This window comes from Rhinatrema bivittatum, chromosome 3, assembly GCF_901001135.1.
Source record: "Rhinatrema bivittatum chromosome 3, aRhiBiv1.1, whole genome shotgun sequence".
Lineage (NCBI taxonomy): Eukaryota > Metazoa > Chordata > Amphibia > Gymnophiona > Rhinatrematidae > Rhinatrema > Rhinatrema bivittatum.
Genome location: NC_042617.1, coordinates 314837086 through 314858920, shown reverse-complemented (window position 1 = coordinate 314858920; position 21835 = coordinate 314837086). Strand labels below are relative to the sequence as shown.

Here is a 21835-nt window from a genome sequence, read left to right as displayed (position 1 = left end):
ATGTGGAGAACTTGCGTGCTCGGAGGAGAGTATCTATTACTGCCTCCGAGTATCCGCTCTTCCTCAGTCGAGCCCTCTCAATGGCCAGACCGTAAGCGAGAATTGAGTCGGGTCCTCGTGAAGGATCGGGCCTTGTTGGAGCAGGTCTCTGTGCGGCGGCAGGGGTAGTGGGTTCCCTGCCAGCAGTCTTCTCATGTCTGCGTACCAGGTCTTCTTGGCCAAACCGGGGCCACCAGGAGAACTAGTCCCCTGTGTCGCTGTATCTTGTGAATGATTGCGCCCAGCAAGGGCCACGGCGGGAAGGCGTATAGAAGGGTCCCCGGAGGCCAGGGCATCGATCCCCTGGGACTGCGGGTCCCGTCTGCAGCTGAAGTATCTGGGTACCTGAGCGTTGGATCTGCTTGCCAGAAGGTCCATGTTTGGGATCCCCCACCGATTCACTATCATTTGGAAGGCTGTGGATGACAGTTTCCATTCTCCTGGGTTTAGACTTTATCTGCTGAGGAAGTCTGCCGCGATGTTGTCTTTCCCGGCAATGTGGACGGCCGAGATCTCCTGAAGATTTGCTTCCACCCACGCCATCAGGAGGTCTATTTCTAGGGACACCTGTTGGCTTCTGGTTCCGCCCTGTCGGTTGATGTAGGCCACAGTCGTGGCGTCGTCCGACATCAGTCAGACCGCTTTGCCTCGAAGTCTGTGGGCAAACCGCAGACAGGCTAATCTGGCTGCCCGCGCTTCTAGGTGGTTGATGTTCCATCCCGCCTCTTCTGCGTTCCACTGCCCTTGGGTGGTCAGCTCTTCGCAGTGTGCTCCCCATCCGTGTAGGCTGGCATCTGTGGTGAGCAGGGTCCAGGTTGGGGAGGATAGGCTTGATCCCCGGCTCAGGTGGCTGTTCTGCAGCCACCACCGTAGCTGGGTCCAGACACTGCCCGGGAGTGGAAGGCGTACGGTGTAGTTCTGGGACCGTGGACTCCACCGCGTTAGAAGTGAGCGCTGTAGAGGTCTCATTTGTGCTCGCGCCCATGGCACTACTTCCAGCGTGGACGCCATCAGTCCGAGGACTTGCAGGTAATCCCATGCTGTGGGACGAGGAACGCTCAGCAAGGTCTGAAGCCGGCCCCGCAGCTTTGACCTCCTCGCGGGGGTCAGGCTGACCTTGTCTTCCTTGGTGTCGAATTGGACGCCTAGGTATTCCAGCGACTGTGCGGGCTGTAGGGAGCTTTTGTTTATGTTGACTACCCATCCTAGGCTTTCCAGTAGTGCTATGACTCTGCTGGTTGCTTGGTGGCTTTCCTCCGGTGACTTCGCCCTGATCAGCCAATTATCCAGGTAGGGATGAACGAGGATTCCTTCCTTCCTGAGTGTTGCCGCCACTATTACTATTACCTTGGTGAACGTCCGGGGTGCTGTGGCTAACCCGAAGGGTAGTGCCCGGAACTGATAGTGACGATTCAGGACCTTGAAGTGTAGGAAGCGCTGGTGTTCCTGATGCATTGGGATGTGTAAGTAGGCCTCCGACAGATCCAGGGATGTGAGGAACTCTCCTGGTTGTATTGCCCGTATGACGGATCGTAAGGTTTCCATGCGGAAGCGGGGAACCCTTAGGTGGCGGTTGACCGACTTGAGGTCCAGGATGGGCCTGAATATGCCCTCTTTCTTGGGTACGATGAAGTAAATGGAGTAATGTCCAGTATTCATTTCCCGTATAGGCACTGGGGTTATGGCCTCGAGGGTCAGAAGCCTGTTCAGTGTAGCTTCCACTGCCGCCCTCTTGAGGGGGTCGTGGCAGGGAGATTCCACTAATTTGTCGGGGGAAGTTCGAATGAAGTCCAGGTAGTACCCCTCCCGGATGATGGCCAGGACCCATTTGTCCGTAGTTATCTCGACCCATATGCGGTAGAATAAGGCTAGTCTGCCCCTATAGCATCTTCCCTTGGATGGGTCGGCTGATTCTCATTGTGGGGTGCGGCCGGAGCCTGCACCCGCACTGGTTCCTCTCTTGGTGTGCTTGTTCCGAAAGGACTGGCTCCTGCTCGTAGGGTGGGGTGCTCGATAGTTGCTTTTGAAAGGGTTGAAGCGCTGTGAGCTTCTGCCTCTGGCGGATCTGTGGAAGGGACGCCTGTTTCTCTTCGTCTTGTCTTCCGGCAGGCGTGGTAATGGGGAGTCACCCCATTTGTTGGCCAGTTTCTCTAGTTCGCTGCCGAAGAGGAGGGATCCTTTGAAGGGCATCTTTGATAGACTCGTCTTGGAAGAGGCGTCTGCCGACCAATTTCGGAGCCAGAGCTGTCTTCTGGCTGCCACAGTGGACGAGACTCCTCTGGCTGTTGTACGCACTAGATCGGAAGCCGCGTCGGTGAGAAAGGACAAAGTTGATTCCATGTCCTCTCCCGGGGTGCTGTTCCTGGCTTGAGATAGGCAGGCACGCGTCACCACGGTGCAGCAGGCCGCAATCTGAAGGGACAGAGCTGCAACCTCGAATGACTGCTTTAGCAAGGCTTCTAGGCGCCGGTCATGAGCGTCCTTGAGCGCCGCTCCTCCCTCCACTGGGATGGTAGTGCGCTTAGCGACCGCGCAGACCATGGCGTCCACGCTAGGGCACGCCAGGAGTTCTTTGGTCGCTGGGTCCAGGGGATACATGGCCGACAATGCTCGACCCCCTTTGAATGAGGACTCTGGAGCATTCCACTCTAGGTCAATTAGCTGTTGTGCCGCCTGTAAGAGAGGAAAATAGCGAGACGTCTGACGAAGGCCCTCCAGCAGGGGGTTCATTCTAGGTTCCATGAGGGCCCTTGGCCCGGGATAGCGAGTTCCGTTAGACATTGGGATACTAGGTCCGGGAGCTCATCCTTTGTGAAGAAGCGTCTCATGGTTCGGTGTGGCTCTGTCCCCGGGGGGAGTTCCCCTTCTTCCAGGGGCTCAATTTCCTCTTCAGAGTGGTCTGTGTCCTCGTAGGCGGAACTTCTGGACGGTGTGGACCTGTGCCTAGGCCTAGAGGGTCCTGGGGCATGAGGGTCCTCCGGAGGCGCCTGTGGCTGGACCTCCCGGGGTTCAGTTTGCATCCTGACAAAGGCGTGAATCCCCTTGAACAGCTCCACCCACGATATCGAAGCTGGGTCTAAGTTGAGGGGCGCTGGTTCTCTGGGAGTCCCCGAGTGTGGGGTGGATTCCCTGGGGCCTGCTAGGTCCGGGGTGCCCCCTGAAGAGCTAGCATTGGGCCCTGGCTGGAATGGCCCTGGCCTGGATCTCCCAGGGCCTCCTCCAATGTACGGACAGGGCGTCGGCCTCCTCGCTCTGTGCGGCTCTGACGTGGCATGCTTGGCAGAGGCCTTGCGCTTTTATGCCCGACTCTGGAGCTGCCATGACTGTGGCCGCGTGAGCTCTTGTGCGCTCCAGTGCGCCTCAGATATGCGCTGAGATGTGCGCCTAGCCGCAGATATGCGCCTTGTTCCGTGCGCGCAACTTATGCTCGTGAGGTATTATGTGCGCCTAAGTTTATGCGCACAAGGGACTTGTGCGCTCGAGTTGAACGGCGAGGCGGGTCAAGATGGCGACCTCCTCGGAGGGTCTCCACGTGGGTAGACCCTCGGGAACAGCCAGGGCCTAGCCCTGCTAGGGTGGATCAACCCAGCGGCACTGGCTCCGATCAGCAGCCTGTGCTCCTCTTCGATCCTCGGAGACTGTTTACATAGAAGATTTCTACCTTACCTTGTCTTCAGCGCTTCCCGGTTTCGTCCCGGGCGGTCTCCGGCTGCGGGGGGAGAGGGCAAATACCTTCATCGCCGCGCTCGAGGAATGCACCCGCTGCCTCTCAACCGTGCCCGAAATCAGGGGCTAAGTCCCTGCTGAGATTTGGCCACCGGACCGAGGCTCACCTCTGAGGGACCACGGAAATCACCTCAGGAATTTCAACTGGGGGAGGGACCCGAGGGTATCACCGCAGGAGAGCGGGGCTAGTCTTCAGGTAAACTTTTCTTCTTAAATTTGGGTTTTTCCTTGAATTTTGGTTCTAACGCTCAGAGAGCATGCAGATAGTCCCTAACTGCTTTGGAGACGGAAAATACTGAGGAGCTGCACTTCCTGCAGGGGTATATGTACTAGGGGCTGACGTCAGATTGAAATCTGATCTGTCTCCAACTACTAACAGGAGTACACTATACCCATTGGTCCTGAGACCATATGCTACACGCTAGGAAATAAAAGATACCAACCCCTCACACTTATTCCCCTCTCCGAGCACATCCCTGGCCCCCCACACACTCACTCATTCCCCTCGCCCCACCCCCCTCCGAGCACATCCCTGGCCCCCACACTCACTCATTCCCCTCTCCGAGCACATCCCTGGCCCCCACACACTCACTCATTCCCCTCTCCGAGCACATCCCTGGCCCCCCCCCACTCACTCATTCCCCTCTCCCAGCACATCCCTGGCCCCCCACACACTCACTCATTCCCCTCTCCGAGCACATCCCTGGCCCCCCACACACTCACTCATTCCCCTCTCCCAGCACATCCCTGGCCCCCCCCCCACTCACTCATTCCCCTCTCCCAGCACATCCCTGGCCCCCACACACTCACTCATTCCCCTCTCCGAGCACATCCCTGGCCCCCCCCCCACTCACTCATTCCCCTCTCCCAGCACATCCCTGGCCCCCCACACACTCACTCATTCCCCTCTCCGAGCACATCCCTGGCCCCCCACACACTCACTCATTCCCCTCTCCCAGCACATCCCTGGCCCCCCCCCCACTCACTCATTCCCCTCTCCCAGCACATCTCTGGCCCCCCCCCCCACTCACTCCCCTCTCCCCACCCCCCTCCCAGCACATCTCTGGCCCCCACACTCTCACTCATTCATTCCCCTCTCCCCACCCCCCTCCCAGCACATCTCTGGCCCCCACACTCTCACTCATTCATTCCCCTCTCCCCACCCCCCTCCCAGCACATCTCTGGCCCCCACACTCTCACTCATTCATTCCCCTCTCCCCACCCCCCCTCCCAGCACATCTCTGGCCCCCACACTCTCACTCATTCATTCCCCTCTCCCCACCCCCCCTCCCAGCACATCTCTGGCCCCCACACTCTCATTCATTCCCCTCTCCCCACCCCCCTCCAAGCACATCTCTGGCCCCCACACTCTCATTCATTCCCCTCTCCTCACCCCCCTCCAAGCACATCTCTGGCCCCCCACACTCTCATTCCCCCCTCCCAACATACTAATTCCTCCCCTCCTGATACCTGGCTGTAGCTGCACAGTCTGAAGATTCCTTTGCTGTTGCCCTCCAATGCCATGCTGCTGGCCTTCCCGTTCCAGGTCTGCCAACAAAAATGTGTTCGCGAGGTATCCATCAACAAGGCTTGCAGCTCACTCTTTGAATCCTGCTCTGATTGGCTTACTGCTGCAATATAGGGATAGGGTGTGCCGGATATGGACAGGCTTCATCGCAGCAGCAGCAGCCAATCACTGTAACATCAGAGCACAAGTCCCGCCCAACAAGCCCAAAAAACCGCGACTGGCAGAAAAAATAGCCCAATTAAAAGCAACCCGCGAATCGGAAAAAAAAAAACGCGAATGACTAGGAAAAGAAGCCCAATCTCGCGGTAAATAAGCGAGGTTGGCAACACTGATGCTGGGCTACGCATGCGCATTAGTGGTGTATTCTCTGGGTTCAACCTGCCGGTATCGTGTGGGCGGCACCGGACACTGAGCGACTTCTTCCAGGTACTCGGGACCCGAGGGGTGTGAGGCTGAGACCTGTGGCCTCACTCGTGGCGGCGGTGGCAACGACGGGCTCCTCGTGGATAGAGCCGGTGGCAGGTGAGTCTCTGAGCCGCAGGGGACCGAGGTGTCCAGCGCCTCGTCCTGTTTCTCCCGTCGCAGAGGTGGAGCGGAAGCGCAAACTCCTACCGCTGGGATGTGGAGCTGGCTCTCTCCGGAGCCGGAAAGCTTTCCAGCTTTTTGTAGCCTGCCTTCAGTGTACGGGGCGCTGTACGAAATTAGAGGCAAAGTAAACACACGAGCCTAAGTCCAGAGTGAGTTGTTCTGGAAACGCCATAAATTCAACTGCAGCTCTTCGTCAGCATGTGGTGTGATCCGGGGTTGCGGGCCGGTGGTGTGCAGCCTGCACGATCACGAAGGAGGCAGTCTCGTTTGAAATGCAGCCAAAGCTTGAGCGGTAACTGTCATTAAGATAAGATAACGCAGCCACGTGGGTTGTGTTCCTTGTGTCGGCAGTCTGTTTCCTTTTCTTGTAGCTTGCCGGGATGAAGGGGTTTTTCTTATGGCTTACCAAATTTTCTGCGTTTTGAACAAATTAAGGGCGAAACTATTAGGTTTTTGCTGCTTTCCAAGAAATTGATCCTGGATGTGAATGAATCTGGTTGTTTTATTTAATGATCTCTTCCAACAGCAAAGTCAGAACGGATGGGGGGTAGGCATACAGGTCTAAGCCCAACTGATTGTACCTTTATTCATTAAATAATGGCTTAGAGTGCACTTGACAAAATAATTTCTAAGTCCAACAGCTGTTATGCATCACCAGTGAAACTTTAAAATATTTTATTTTAATTAGTTCAACCACTTACCAGCACTAAAAATTCCTATATTAATTTTATATTTATTGCAGTTGCCAGAGGATATGGTTAGTGCAGTTGGTGTAGCTGGGTTCAAAAAAGGTTTGGATAAGTCCATTAACGGCTATTAATCAAGTTTACTTAGGGAAAAGCCACTGCTATTAATTGCATCAGTAGCATGGGATCTTCTTGGTGTTTGGGTAATTGCCAGGTTCTTGTGGCCTGGTTTGGCCTCTGTTGGAAATAGGATGCTGGGCTTGATGGACCCTTGGTCTGACTCAGCATGGCAATTTCTTATGTTCTTATAATTACACAAAAATATCATATAAAAAGCAAAGAACATAAACATTAGATCTAATCAATCCTATAAAAGAAATATCAATTTATTCTTTCATGAATCCTCTTTCTAGAAAGGCAGATATCATTCTAACTGCAATAAAATCTTAATTATTTATTTATTTTTTATTTAAGGTTTTTCTATACCGACATTTGTTATGATTATGATGTCCAAAAACGATCACACAAATGAGTAAAGAGCAAAACTAGGACAGGTCACATTACAACAGACATGCAAAAATTATATATATTCAAATTCTGGTGTCACCTCAGGAAAACAAAATCCTTCCACTGCTAAACACTTTGTGAAGTAACCAAACTTTTGCAAAAAAAAAAAAAAGACACCTAGAACCTTGCCATACTATACAATCACAGTACTAACTCTCAGGAATCATCAACAACATTATTTATTTATGAAAAGGCCGCAATACGAATATTACATCAGGCCTTAGAAATCTAATACCCCACCTACAGGGTGACTGATGAGCTACCTTTTATTTTATTTATTTTATGTCATTTAGCTTATTATATGTTTTAACTTTAGTGTTTTATAATAATGTCTATCTTGTTTATTTATGTTTTTATGAGTTTTTTACTTTTTCTTAACAGCTAATTTATTCTTTTTACTTTGTGTAGTTTTAGTTGTTACTATTTTATGAATATTGTATTTCTGATTTTGTTTTAATCTTTTGTAAACCGATGTGAAGGCTTGTCTGATGTATCTGTATATAAATCTAATAAACCATTAAAGAGAACATGCCGGGCTTCTACAAATCACTACAGAGAAAATATACCCTAGCACCTCTGTGACAAACAGGCAGAACACAGACCGACCCTTACCTAAGACAGAGATATGAGGGGCAACAAATTAGAAACAGACGCTTGCAGAAAAACCAAAATAGAAAGCCGCTAGAAACCAGGCTCTGAATAGTGGAAATCTAAAGAAAGAGGAAAATACAAAAACATAAGAATAATATGAGATATATGCATGATCCCAAAGATGGCATATTCCTATCACTAAAATTATTATTTTTTTAATTTTTACCATTGTCTGATCTTTTGATTTTTCTAATCAGTTGTTGCTGGTCTCTCTTTTTCCACTTGACCCTTCTCTAACTCTTCCTAATTCTTTTTTCAGGGTCTTTCTTTCTCTTTCTTCTATCTCTTCCTCTATTGTTCTTTTCCTCCCTCACTCACAAGTACATGCTCTCACTCTCACATGCCCTCTTTTCTCTCATACAGGCTCCCATTTCTCTTACACAGGCTCTTAAACACACACTTGGTTTTGTAGGCTCCCAAACCCACACACACTTGCAAGCCCGGTATCCTGTTTTCAACAGTGGCCAATTCAGGTCACAAGAACTTGGCAAGAACCAAAACAGTAAATAGATCCCATGCTGCTATAGTGCAGTGATAAGTAGTGGCCATTTCTTAAGTCTACTTATTAATAATAGTTTATTGACTTTTCCAGGAATTTATCCAAACCTTTTTTAGATCCAGCTACTAACTGCCTTAATCACATCCTCTGGTAATGAATTCCAGAGCTTAAATGTGTGCTGACTGAAAAAGAATTTTCTCCGATTTCTTTTAAATGTGCTACATAATAATTTCATAGAGTGCCCCATAGTCTTTGTATTTTTTGAAAAAGTAAATAACCAATTTACATTTACCCGTTGTATTCCTTTCATGATTTTATAGACCTCTATCAAATCCCCCCTCTCACGTCTCTTCTGTAAGCTGAACAAACCCAACCTCTTTAGCCTTTCCTGGTAAGGGAGCTGTTTCATCCCCTTTATCATTTCTCTGTATCTTTTCCAATGCAACTATATCTTTTTTTGAGATATGGTGGCCAGAAATGCACAAAGTAATCGGATTTTCAAAAGTTTTTACACACTTAAAACTGTTTTACGTGTGTAAATGTTCTTTACTCATGTAAGTGGGCTTTTGAAAATTGATACACTATATGGCATTGAATTGTCAGTAGGTCTTACATGTGTAGATGCACTTTATGTTTGTAAATGGCTTTTGAAAATTGCTATGATAGTATGTTAGATTTACTCCTGTAACTACTTTAAAAATGACTCCTTAGTACAGCCTCACCATGGAGAGATATAGGGCATTTTGACATTCGCTATTTTATTCTCCATTCCTTTCCTAATAATTCCTAACATGCTCTTTGCTTTTTTTGACCGCTGCCTCACACTGAACAGAGAATTTCAAAGTATTTTCCACTATGACACTCAGGTCCTTTTTTTGGGTGTAACTCCTTATATGGAACTTAACATTTCTTCTCTTAGACACGATCTCTCTCTCTCTCAACGCCACGCGCACATACACACGCTTTCCCTCACAAGTCTCCCCCCCCCCCCCCACACACACATTCTTGTTCTCAGGTTCCCACAGCGGCCCCTCCCCATGCTCTCTCTCTCACACATGAGAGATGTCTCACTCACCCCTCAATGCCTTTGTCCCAGCAGTTTCACAATTGCCCCGACACTGCCTTCCCATCCCCAGCAGTCTTAGTTATTTTCACTGCCAATATTGTTCCTGCTCCTTCCCTTACTCCTTTCCTTCTCACTCATCCCCTTTTCTTCTCTCACTATCCTTCCCTTTCCTTCAAGTCATTCCTCCTACCTTCACATACTCTTTTCCTCTCACTCCTCCTATATTTCCTTTCCTCTCACTCGGAGCGCCCCTCACTCACAACCCCCTCCCTTCCACTTGCTCAGCTCCCTTCTCCCTCCATTCTCAGAAAAAGGGAAGGAAGAGGAGCTGAGCACCTGAGGCAGATGGAACAGAAGAGATGGGGAGAGGAGGCCAAGGGAGAGACGTTTCCACTCCTCTTACCTTCCCTTTCACAGCCTGCCTCCTTCTCCTCCTGTTGCGTGTCATATCACCGAGGTCTTCAGCCTGCAGTAGGTGGAACCCTCGCAAGCAGATCTTCACTGTGCCACCTTGGTTGTGCTTATGTGCCCGCGGGAGGCAGGATCATCATCGCCATGTTGCCGAGTTCTGCTCATGTGTCCGTGGGGGGGGAAATCCCCATGGGCACGTCATCATCGTGCTGCTGAGTTGCCAAGCATCTCTGTTTGGGTAGGCCTGAGCCCAAAGTGGGTGGGCCATGGCTGTGGCTATTGCCACTGATCTGTTCTTAAAATCAAACACACACACACACACACAAGGGGAGCCCAGGTGAGCGAGAGACTGCGAGGAACATCATCACCTACCCTTTTTGGAGAAAAGAACTGATTTAAAACATCCAGAGACTCTTCCGTAAAGCACGGAGTGAGGACCTGACCCTCCCATCTCAGCTGTGAGAAGGAGGAGCTTTGGTGACGTCGGAGGACTGCGACTGCCCATAAGAACGGGGGCAGATGGCGCATTGCTTGGGAGCCCAGGTGAGCGAGAGACTGCGAGGAACATCATCACCTACCCTTTTTGGAGAAAAGAACTGATTTAAAACATCCAGAGACTCTTCCGTAAAGCACGGAGTGAGGACCTGACCCTCCCATCTCAGCTGTGAGAAGGAGGAGCTTTGGTGACGTTGGAGGACTGCGACTGCCCATAAGAACGGGGGCAGACGGCGCATTGCTTGGGAGCCCAGGTGAGCGAGAGACTGCGAGGAACATCATCACCTACCCTTTTTGGAGAAAAGAACTGATTTAAAACATCCAGAGACTCTTCCGTAAAGCACGGAGTGAGGACCTGACCCTCCCATCTCAGCTGTGAGAAGGAGGAGCTTTGGTGACGTCGGAGGACTGCGACTGCCCATAAGAACGGGGGCAGACGGCGCATCGCCGCCGTCGGCGCGCGCTGCCTAAGCCGCGCGCTCCATAAGGGGCGCGCGGCTTGGGTTGGCTTAGGCCGGCGAAGGCGAGAAGGCGCCCTACCTCCTTGATTTTGAAGGTGATATAAGTTTCGGATAGTCTCTCGAACGCTTTGAATTGATTTGAATTATAACAGGAACAGTGAGTAGAAATTTCAATTTGTTGTTGAATTAATCATTCCTAATTGAGACCTATGCCACACACCAAGCGGAAGGGAAGGGTTCGCCCGGATGCCTCAACCCCAGTTAACCCCTCCCCACTACAAACAATTTTGACAAATTTCTATTCACCTTTGGACTTAGTAACCCCGGAGAATCCCGTTGTAGAGGAGGTAGGAGGGCAAACTCCACCTCTACTGGGAGAAGTGAGCTTAAGTCCCGGGGCGCCAACTACACCTCCTCCTCCAGGGAGTAGTACTATCGCTAGGGATCCTAGCTCATCTGACATACGGACTCCGATGTTACAGATGAGCTTTTTGGAGGCGGAAGCTAGCGATATGAAACTACAAAATAAAGATCAGGGAAAGGAACTTGGGATCCTTCCCCTTAAAGAGAAAGGAGTGATTGTAGAGAACTTGGTTAATCCCAGGATCTCAATATCATCAATAGAATCGGTAGCAAGTCCCTCATTGAGAAATGCCGCCGACCAGGCTTATGTTAATATATCCCCTGCAACCCAAATAACTGACGCTTTTCCTGGTAATCAGAAAACAGTGACTGTGGAAACTTTATGGAGTGCTATGAATAAGTTACAAAATAATATTTTAAAATTAAATAATAGTATAAAAGAGATGCAAAATGTATTGATAAATATAAACCCCATGGTAATTAACTATGGGGTAGAAATTAAAAAAGTGCAGGAGAAGTTATTATCTGTAGAAATGGTACAAGCCTCAATAATTAAAGGTGAAACAGTTTTAATAAAAAGGTTGAAATGTTAGAAAATCAGGTTAGGTATACAAATTTAAGGTTTGTTAATTTCCCTAGGTGTAAGGTGGTTGCGCCTAGGGAACAATTAAACTATTTTCAGGATATTTTGTCATGGCAATCTGATCAGTTTCCACATGTAGTTAATGCATATTTTGTAAATGAAAAGAAACTAGATGTTTCTGATCAGGCAGATAAATCCCTAGATATTACTGGGTTAATTGAGATCTTATTCAGCCCAAGTAGAATCAAGAGGAACTCTTTTGGTTAAATTTGAGAACTCTCTGGATAGAGATAGAGTTTTAAAAGCTTTTATGATAAAGAGATCCTCTCTCTACTTGGGCCAGAAAATCTGGATATATCCAGACGTCTCTAAGGAGACGCAAGAAAAAAGAAAAAGATTTATCGCCTTGGCTAATATTGCAAAAACGTATGGAATACAAATAACGATAAGATTTCCATGTAAATGCGTCATGAGGGTAGACGGGGTTAGATATGTCTATTATGACCCACTTCATTTAGAGAAATATCTGGAAGAGCGAAGGAACTCAAAAGAGGGTAATACTACCGTGATCTAATTATTAGTTGGGATGAAGAATAGTCCAATTCTGTTATATATAGAGTACTTTCTATTTTATTTATATATTTTTTGCTCAGAGCTCCCCACTGTTCTAGTAACTGTATACAGGAATGTCATATATATGGTTTTAAAAAAAAACCAGAGGTGGTTGTTATATGGAAATTATTATGTATATCTTGTATACTTAAAGGATATTCAAAGTTTTTTTGAATTTCGCAAAAGTTGAATGATACTTATTGTAAGTTGAAAATTCATAAATAAAGAATTAAAAAAAAAAAAATCAAACACAAAAAGGTGCTGTTTGCACAAGTTTGGCGCCACTGCTCACAAGTTCTAGTCTCTTCAATTCAAAGAAATCCAAGATTTCTTGGACCCAGTTTTTGTATTTTTGTTTGTAGTATTTTGGAAAGTGAAATTTGTAGGCTCTATACAGTTTAATATGTATTCGTATACCAGAAGCAAATCCCCCTCTTCCCTTTCTTGGTTTCATCCAGCAGTACAAAGGTAAATTCTGTGGCAATTATGTGACACGTTGGTATCATTTTATATAGGTTTGTATTATGTACATTTTAATTTTACTATAAAAAGTAATTTTCAGATTTTTTTCAATGTCTAGATAATGCGTGTGTGTGTATATATTAGAGATGTGCATTTGTTTTTAATGAATAGACAATTTCAAGACTGTTTTGATGTGGGTAGGAAAAACTATGCCAACAACAATGCTTGGTCCAGTAGTGTTTCAGAAGAAATCTTTGCAAGTGGTTTTTGAATCCAGAAACCTAGGGGTGGTTATAGACAGCAAATTAAGAATGAGACCTTGTGTGTGAAACGTAATTAAAAAGAGCATTTTATAAGTTAAATCCCATAGAGATTTCCTCCCACAAGAATCTTTTAGAACAGTAGTACAAGCACTGGTATTCTCACAAATAGATATTTGTAATAATTTATTGACATATATGTTCGGGCATTGCAACTGCTACAAAATTGCACTTCTAGAGTGCTGCTGAGAATCCCTCCTTTTGAGCATATCTCGCCAGTTTTGGTGTCGCTTCATTGGTTTTCAGTTAAATGGAAAGCATGTTTTAAATTATTTAGTTATAATTCCTAAATTGTTTGTTTTTATCAAATAATCCCATCCCTTATGTTTCTAATAGAGCATTGCGCTCTGCAGGGAACAGCTTACCGTAAGTGTCATCTTTGCATACTGTAAGATTACAGTCTACTCGTGAGCGTATATTTTGATATGCTGCTCCTGAATTATGGAATAGCTTGTCTGCAGATGTATGAGAGGAAAGAGACATTAAGGTGTTTAAGAAAAAGTTAAAGGCTATGTTTTTTTAGAGAAGCATTTTTATGAAATATGTTAATTTAGATTGCAGTTTGTTTATGTATGTAATGTATGTTTTTAGTTACGGATGTTTTAACATTGTAATCTGCTCTGAGCAAAATTTTGAGGATGCGGAAAATAAGTCTTGTATAAATAAATTGTGCATTACCTAGTAACTTCATTGTGTGTCCCCTAGTCTTTGTACATTTCGAAACAGTAAACAACTGATTAATGTTTACACATTCTATTCCATTCACGATTTTATAGACCTCTGTCATCTCTCGTCAGCCGTCTCTTCTCCAAGCTGAAGAGTCCTAACCTCTTTAGTCTTTCCTTATAGGGAAATTGTTCCATTCCCTTTAACATTTTGGTTGCCCTTCTCTGTACTCTTTTAAAATTCTGCTTTCCTTATCCCCCTGCTAGACTAGTCCTCACCATAGGGATTTCTTCCTCCATAGCAGGTGCAGACAGAGAACATGCTTCCAAGCTGTTTGCTGTGACATAGCTTCCCCTATAAGGGAGGCGTGTTAGGGGCAGTCCCCAGTAGTTCTCTGTCTCACAGCAGGTTCAGATGAGTGCTGTTAATCTTGATCCCTTTTTGTTGTTGTTGTTGTTGTTGTTGTTTTCCTCAGACGATTAGCAGCTTGCTCTGACGTGGCAGTCCCTCAAGGGCCATCCCCCATCAGCTGCAATTCCCAGGTCATGGTCTGGCTCTCCCCTGGTGATTCCCTCTGACTGTGCCCCCAGCCCTCACAAGGGCCAGAGTGGATGCCCTGGTAGGGGTCTTCTCCCTCTCCACGGGGAGATGGGAAGTGCTTTACCCCGATACCATGTCTCTCCCACCTTTGGAAACGCAGTGAGTAAATTAAAAAAAAAAAAAAAGGGAGAAAGTGCCTACTTTGTTTGCCTCTTTCTCCCCCTAAGGAAGCAGGCTGATCGCTCGGAAGAACTAGGGGGTGAGGTGTTCCCCGCTCGGAAGCTGCAGGAGTGGAAAGCCCAGACACATCAGGCTCACCTACGCAGGGGGAGGGGGGAGCGTTCCTGCAGCAGGCTTGTAAGCACTTCCGTTTCTACTTTAACACTTTGCTGGCTCTCGGCTGCATGTTGAAGGGAAGGAGATGTCCCCCTAACCCTACCGTGGTAGGTTCCTTCTGCCCCCTCTTTGACTTGCACCCTCTTGCGGATGATCCCAGACTTCCCCCCCCCCCCCCCCCCCCCCCCCCCCGTCAGTAGAACAATCGGGAGGTGAGCCCTCTGTGGGCAAGGAAGAGAGGGGAAAGGATGAGGCAGCGATGTTCCACTTAAGCGGTATTCTCAGGGACCGGGAGATCTCAGGCCCTCCCTCTCTGGTCTCTTCGGAGGGTAGGAGGTGGAAGCTAAAGCACTCGGGTCCTTTTGCCGGGGGGAGGGGGTACCTTAGTGTCTTCTCAGCAACTTTGTCCTGCTGATACACCAAGCATACCAAGCTATGCAGAACAACCAAGCCCTTCTGGAGCCACAGGACAGGGCACTCCATAAAAAGCCTAGGCCCTCCATGAGCCTGGGGCGATCTTTGAGAACCCCTGAGTCTAAGGTGAGCTCTCCCACTCTGAACTTGTATTCCTCAGAGGAGCAGGAAGGCTCCTTGGAGGACAAGATAGATGCAGCAGTGGTGCTTTTTCACACACAGGAGCTGCCAGCGTTAATACCTTGATGGCCTTCAAGATTGCGGATCCCAGGAGGGAGGACTGCCTGGAAAGGGACCTCATTCTCCTGGGAAGGAAGAAGCCCCAGAAATCCTTCCCCTTTTACCAGGCTCTAAAGGAAATGATTATGGTAAAGTGGGAAACCCCTCAGGGGAGCAAAGATCCTTGGGAAGGTCTATCCCCTGTCACAAGATATGAGGTATTCTCCTCAGATTCCCCAAGGTCAATGGCTTAGTGTCAGCAGTCACTCTGAGGACCACCATCTCCATAGGAGGATGTTCGGCCTTGAGGGACTAAAGGATAAGAAGAGTGAAAGCTTGTTGAAGCAATTGTTCACCACCAACGCATGAGCCCTATAAGCCATCAACTGCGGAGGCTATGTTGCTCAGGCAGTGATCTGATGGTTCCAGCAATAGCAAGAATCGGAACTGAATCAGGGGTAGCCGCCTAGGTAGATACCCTTTATGACCTCCTCAGGATGGCCTCTTGGGCACCAGCCTCGGAGGTAATCATCAGACGGCTGCTCTGGCACTTATTATATAGCAATCGTTTGATATGTTCTATGTAAATCGTTTGATATGTTCCATGTAAACCGCCACACGGCGGTAGTTATTTCAGTTACCTGTGAACCGGAGTGATATGTATTTTATACAGGAACTTCCGGTATATAAAAACCAAAAATAAATAAATAAATAAATAATTGGGCTGCTTATGAGGCTTCAAAGGCCTGTCTAAGCAAGCTACCCTTTAAGGGGGGGGGGCTGCTTTTTGGGGAGGATCTAGATAAACTAGTAAAAGGCCTTGTGGAATCAAAGCCCCAGAGGCTTACAGAGGACAGTCCAAGGCACAGTGCTAGAAATCTGAGGCGCCAACACTTCAAGGACTACTGCAGGCGCAAGCATAGCAGTCCATTCTCCCAGCTGGCAAGGAGGTCTAGGACCCAACCCTTTCGAGGGGCCAGGTGTTCCAGACCCGATTTTGCAGCAGGAGCAGACCCTAGTCATCTTCCCCAATGACTTTCTGGGGGTTTCCCCCAAGACTGGTCCTTATTGGGGGCGCACCTGCATGGATTCTTTTCGGAGTGGGCCCACATCATCTCAGATCATTGGGTACTCGAAGCGATCTGCGTAGAGCATGCACGCGAACCTATCAGGTCAGTACCCCAGATATTCGTGGTCTCCCCCTGCTCCTTGCCAGACAAACGGGTAGCGATAAAGGCTACCTTAACCAAGTTACAAATGCTATGTGCAGTTTGTCTTGTCCAACCAGAACCTATTTTATATACTTTGTGGTGACCAAGAAGGATGGCTCCTTCTGGCCCTTACTAGAACTCAAGGAAGTCAACAAATGCCTCAGAGTCCTGCATTTCTGTATGGAAACCCTGTGCTCAGTTATAGCGGCGGTGAAAAAAGGGGAATTTAAGAACAGAAGAACATAAGAAAATGCCATACTGGGTCAGACCAAGGGTCCATCAAGCCCAGCATCCTGTTTCCAACAGAGGCCAAACCAGGCCACAAGAACCTGGCAATTACCCAAACACCAAGAAGATCCCATGGCTATTCCCTTAAGTAAACTTGATTAATAGCAGTTAATGGACTCCTCCTCCAAGAACTTATCCAAACCTTTTTTGAACCCAGCTACACTAACTGCACTAACCTCATCTGGCAACAAATTCCAAGGCTTTATTGTGTGTTGAGTGAAAAAGAATTTTCTCTGATTAGTCTTAAATGTGCTACTTGCTAACTTCGAAAGTGTAAATAACCTATTCACATATACTCGTTCAAGACCTCTCATGTTCTTAAAGACCTCTATCATATTCCTCCTCATCCATCTCTTCTCCAAGCTGAACAGCCCTAACCTATTCAGCCTTTCCTCATAGGGGAGCTATTCCATCCCCTTTATCATTTTGGTTGCCCTTCTCTGTACCTTCTTCATCGCAACTATATCTTTTTTGAGATGCGGCGACTAGAATTGTACACAGAATTCAAGGTGCAGTCTCAGCATGGAGCAATATAGAGGCATTATGACATTTTCCGTTTTATTAACCATTCCTTTCCTAATAATTCCTAACATTGTTTGCTTTTTTTGACTGCTGCAGCACACTGAGCCGACTATTTTAAAGTATTATTCACTATGATGCCTAGATCTTTTTCCTGGATGGTAGCTCCTAATATGGAACTTAACATCGTGTAACTACAGCAAGGGTTATTTTTCCCTTTATGCAACACCTTGCACTTGTCCTCATTAAATTTCATCTGCCATTTGGATGCCCAATCTTCCAGTCTTGCAAGGTCTTCCTGTAATGTATCACAATCCGCTTGTGATTTAACTACTTTGAATAATTTTGTGTCTTCCGCAAATTTGATAACCTCACTCGTCTTATTCCTTTCCAGATCTCATATATATATATATGGGTTAAAAGACAGGAAACACTACTCTCTGTTTCCTGTCTTTTAACCAGTTTGTAATCCACGAAAGGACATCGCCTCCTATCCCATGATTTTTTAGTTTTCTTAGAAGCCTCTTATGAGGGACTTTGTCAAACGCCTTCTGAAAATCCAAATTTACTACCTCTACTGGTTCACCTTTATCCACATGTGTATTAACCCCTTCAAAAAAATGAAGCAGATTTGTTAGGCAAGACTTCCCTTGGGTAAATCCATGTTGACTGTGTTCCATTAAACCATGTCTTTCTATATGCTCTACGATTTTGATCTTGAGAATAGTTTCCACTATTTTTCCAGGCACTGAAGTCAGGCTCACTGGTCTATAGTTACCCGGATCGCCCCTGGAGCTTTTTTTTAAATATTGGGGTTACATTGGCCACACTCCAGTCTTCAGGTACAATGGATGATTTTAATGATAGGTTACAAATTTTAACTAATAGATCAGAAATTTCATTTTTTTTGTTCCTTCAGTAGCCTAGGATGCATACCATCTGGTCCAGGTGATTTGCTACTCTTTAGTTTGTCAATCTGGCCTACTACATCTTATTTATTTATTTATTTATTATTTTTGTTATACCGAGTTTCATGATAGGGATCACATCAACCCGGTTTACAAATAACAATGTGTGCAAAGTATAGCGTAACGTAATACAAATCTTCCGGGTTCACAGTGATTTTAGCCAAAAAATCTTCATTCCAGAATTGGAAGAAGGATCCATCAGAAGAAAATAGGATAAAACATAAGCATTGGCAAGTTTAATGTAAGCCATTTATTGAAAAGACAGGCTAAGAGAAAATCTGAAAAGAAGTTGGCCATAGAGACAAAAACCCACAATAAACTTTTTAAAATATGTCCGAAGCAGAAAGCCTGCGAGGGAGTCTGTTGGACCGTTGGATCATCAACGGATTAAAGGGGCACTTAGAGAAGATAAGGTCATCATGGAAAGATTAAATGATTTCTTTGCTTCGGTGTTCATTGAAAAAGATGAGGGAGAGAGACCCTTTTTCCGGAGAATGTTTTCATAGGTAATGACTCAGATCAATTGAACCAAATCATGATGAACCCGGAAGATGCGGCATAGGCCTGATTGACAAACTGAAGAGTAGTAAATCACCTGGACAGGATGGTATACACCCCAGGATTTTGAAAGAACTAAAAAATGATTTTTCAGACCTATTTCAATAAATTCGTAACCTATTATTAAAATCATCTGATGTACCTGAAGATTGAGGTACAAAATGGATCCAGGGGTGTTCTGGGAAACTATAGACCGATGAGCCTTACTACTTGTCTGGGAAAAATCGAGGGAACTGTTGTAAACAATAAAATCCCAAAACATTTAGATAAACATGGTTTGATGGGGGAGACAGCCAACATGGATTTACCCAAAGGAAATCTTGCCTCGCAAATCTTCATTTTTTCTGAAGGTGTGAATAAACATGAACAAAGGTGACTCTTTATTATAGTTTTCATGCTCCAATTTATCTGTCAAAGTACTAAGATGTTTGGACCACACTCTTACACTGTGTAATAACCACATTAAGGCAGAACGCTGCTGTATCTTAGTGCTATGGACAAAAGTGGATTTAAGAAAGATGCTCTCTAGATCCTTAAAAGAATGAAGTTTACTGCGACATTAGGATCCTATGAGTTTTTCCCATATGCTGTTGCGATTTCCAAAAGGGACTTTCCCTTTGTTTCTGCTTTTAATTTTACCTTGCTGTCCTTTTGACTCTGTACAAATGACACCACCTGTGACCACGTGATGCTAAAGTTAAATACACACACAAGTCTTTACTCAATATGTTTTCTTAGGGCTATTTTGTATTCTACAGATAACTAGAAAAAGTACACAAAGTATATGATGGCAAAGCAAACAAATCGGGCTGTCACACTAGAAAACCAAAAAATACTCAAACAGGATCATATATCCCTTAAACCTGAGCCATTCTTATCTTCATCTGCTGTAGGTTCTTTTGGGGTGGTTTATTTTTATTTACCCTGTGGTCTGTATCACACAATCAGAAAACAGTGGGAAACTGTGTTCTGTATAATATATGTACAAAATAGGTGCTTATGAGAACACCTGAGACAAATTACAAAATAGAGATATAGAATAATGGAGACTCTAAATCTCTTCTCTCTGTTTAGCTCTCGTCCAGAGCAGTCCCCCCATTCCATCTTGTATCTGTATACTATGTCCTTGGCTTGCGCATGCCCAGCACAGTTCTTTGTGTAACTCCTGAGGTTTTACGAACTACTGATGATAAAAAAAAAAAACAAACAAACCCCCCCCCCCCCCCCCCCCCCCCCCCCAAAAAAAACAACTACTACATATGTTTCGGAACCATCCATAAAAGATACAATTCTTATGTTTTGTGCATATTCCCTATTTCTCACATGTTGCTATGCGACTGTTGTCTAAATTTTTCTTTAAACTTAATGTAATCTATCAAAATAATATCTGCATTAGTATAAATGAAAGCATTTAAAAGTTTTACTGAAACTAATCTGGGTATATGCTAGTACTTCAGAACTAGTACAGCATGGACATGAAGCCTCCATGACCTTGAAACTCTGTCAGCTTCAAATTAGAAAAAGGGAGGGTAGCAGGGGAGACAGTGTCCAGGCAACTTCTAGGGACGGGGAAAGGGGTGAGGGTGGGGGCGCAACCTGTAAGCAGTAGTGTGTGTCTGTGTTATCTTAGCAGACATATGCAGCAAACATATGCAGTACTCCCTGTAATACTGGGGGAAAAGTGAGGGCTTTGCAGCATGAACTGTTACCTTAAGACTGCATACAATAATTCTATTTAACACTGTTTTTCTCTCATAAAAGACATAATTATACACACTAATACAGAAGGTAGAGAAAACTACGACCAAAATGATAAAGGGAATAGAATGACTGTCCTATAAGGAAAGGCTAAAGAGGTTAGAGCTGATCAGCTTGGAGAAGACTAGAACATGTGAATTGGTTTACTCTTTCCGATTTATACAAGCACTAGGGGGGCACTGCATCAAGTTAGCAAGTAGCCCAATTAAAACAAATCAGAGAAAATTACTAGCATCAGTAGCATGGGATAGACTTAGTTTTTGGGTACTTGCCAGGTTCTTATGGCCTGGATTGGCCACTGTTGGAAACTGGATGCTGGGCTTGATGGTCCCTTGGTCTGACCCAGTATGGCTTGTTCTTATGAGGAACATCAGAGGTGCCAACGGGCTGGACTCTGCCTGTACTGTAGAGAATCTGGTCATCTAATCGCTTGCTGCCCTGTCCGACTGGTAAACTCCCAGGACTCACCGGGGGATTGATCCTAGATCTGATCTCGCCTGTTCCCCCATTAACGTTGCAAGTAACACCATGGGAGGCTGTGATTTCTCCACCTTAAGCTTGGTAGACTCCGGAGCTGGTGAGAATTTCCTGATGCAGGATCTTGTGGAGCAGTTGTTAATTCCTACTCGTTCTTGTCCAATACCATTGACTCTTTCTTCTATTCATGGGGACCCTCTTCTGGGGAAGATCATACACATCACCACTTTACTGAATTTCTGCACAAATTCGCACCACCAGGAACATCTCACTTTTTATGTCATTTGGAAGTCCATCCATCCGGTGGTGCTCTGCATTCCCTGGCTACAGCTACATAATCCTCAATTTGACTGGTCCTCGCTACAGCTGACCCAATGGGGTTCTGGTTGCCAAAAGACCTGCATGAAGAATTCCGCTGCTTTGCCATGCTCTTCCTCTACTTTGGTTTCTGAAGGCTTACCTCCACAATACTCCCAGTTTGCAGATGTCTTCTCCAAGAAGGCTGCTGATATGCTGCCCCCACATTGGAAGTATGACTGTGCCATTGATCTAGACCTCCCCAAGGATGGGTCTACCCCATGTCCCTATCAGAGACCTGCGCCATGTCTGAATACATAAGGAAAATCTACAAAAGGGTTTCATTCGCTCTACCTTGGCCTCCCTCTCTCCACCATCAGACCCCTACAGATCTTACAAAACGCTACTACCAGGATAATTAGTAATGCCTGCAAATCAGATCATATAACCCCTATCCTCAAGGACTTACATTGGCTCCCCATCTCATACTGTATACTTTTTAAAGTCCTTACCATCATACACAAAGC

At 46.3% G+C, this 21835-nt stretch overlaps 1 protein-coding gene across 3 annotated transcripts in view; it reads left to right on the top strand.

Moving 5' to 3' along the window:
* The first annotated feature begins 5556 nt into the window (after positions 1 to 5556).
* Positions 5557 to 21835, top strand: part of GTF3C2 (general transcription factor IIIC subunit 2) — a 265747-nt gene continuing 249468 nt past the window's right edge. For all 3 annotated transcript variants that reach the window (XR_003855599.1, XM_029595224.1, XM_029595225.1), the window contains exon 1: positions 5557 to 5815. The gene's annotated coding sequence lies outside the window, so the exon portion shown is untranslated. The remainder of the gene's footprint in view (positions 5816 to 21835) is intronic.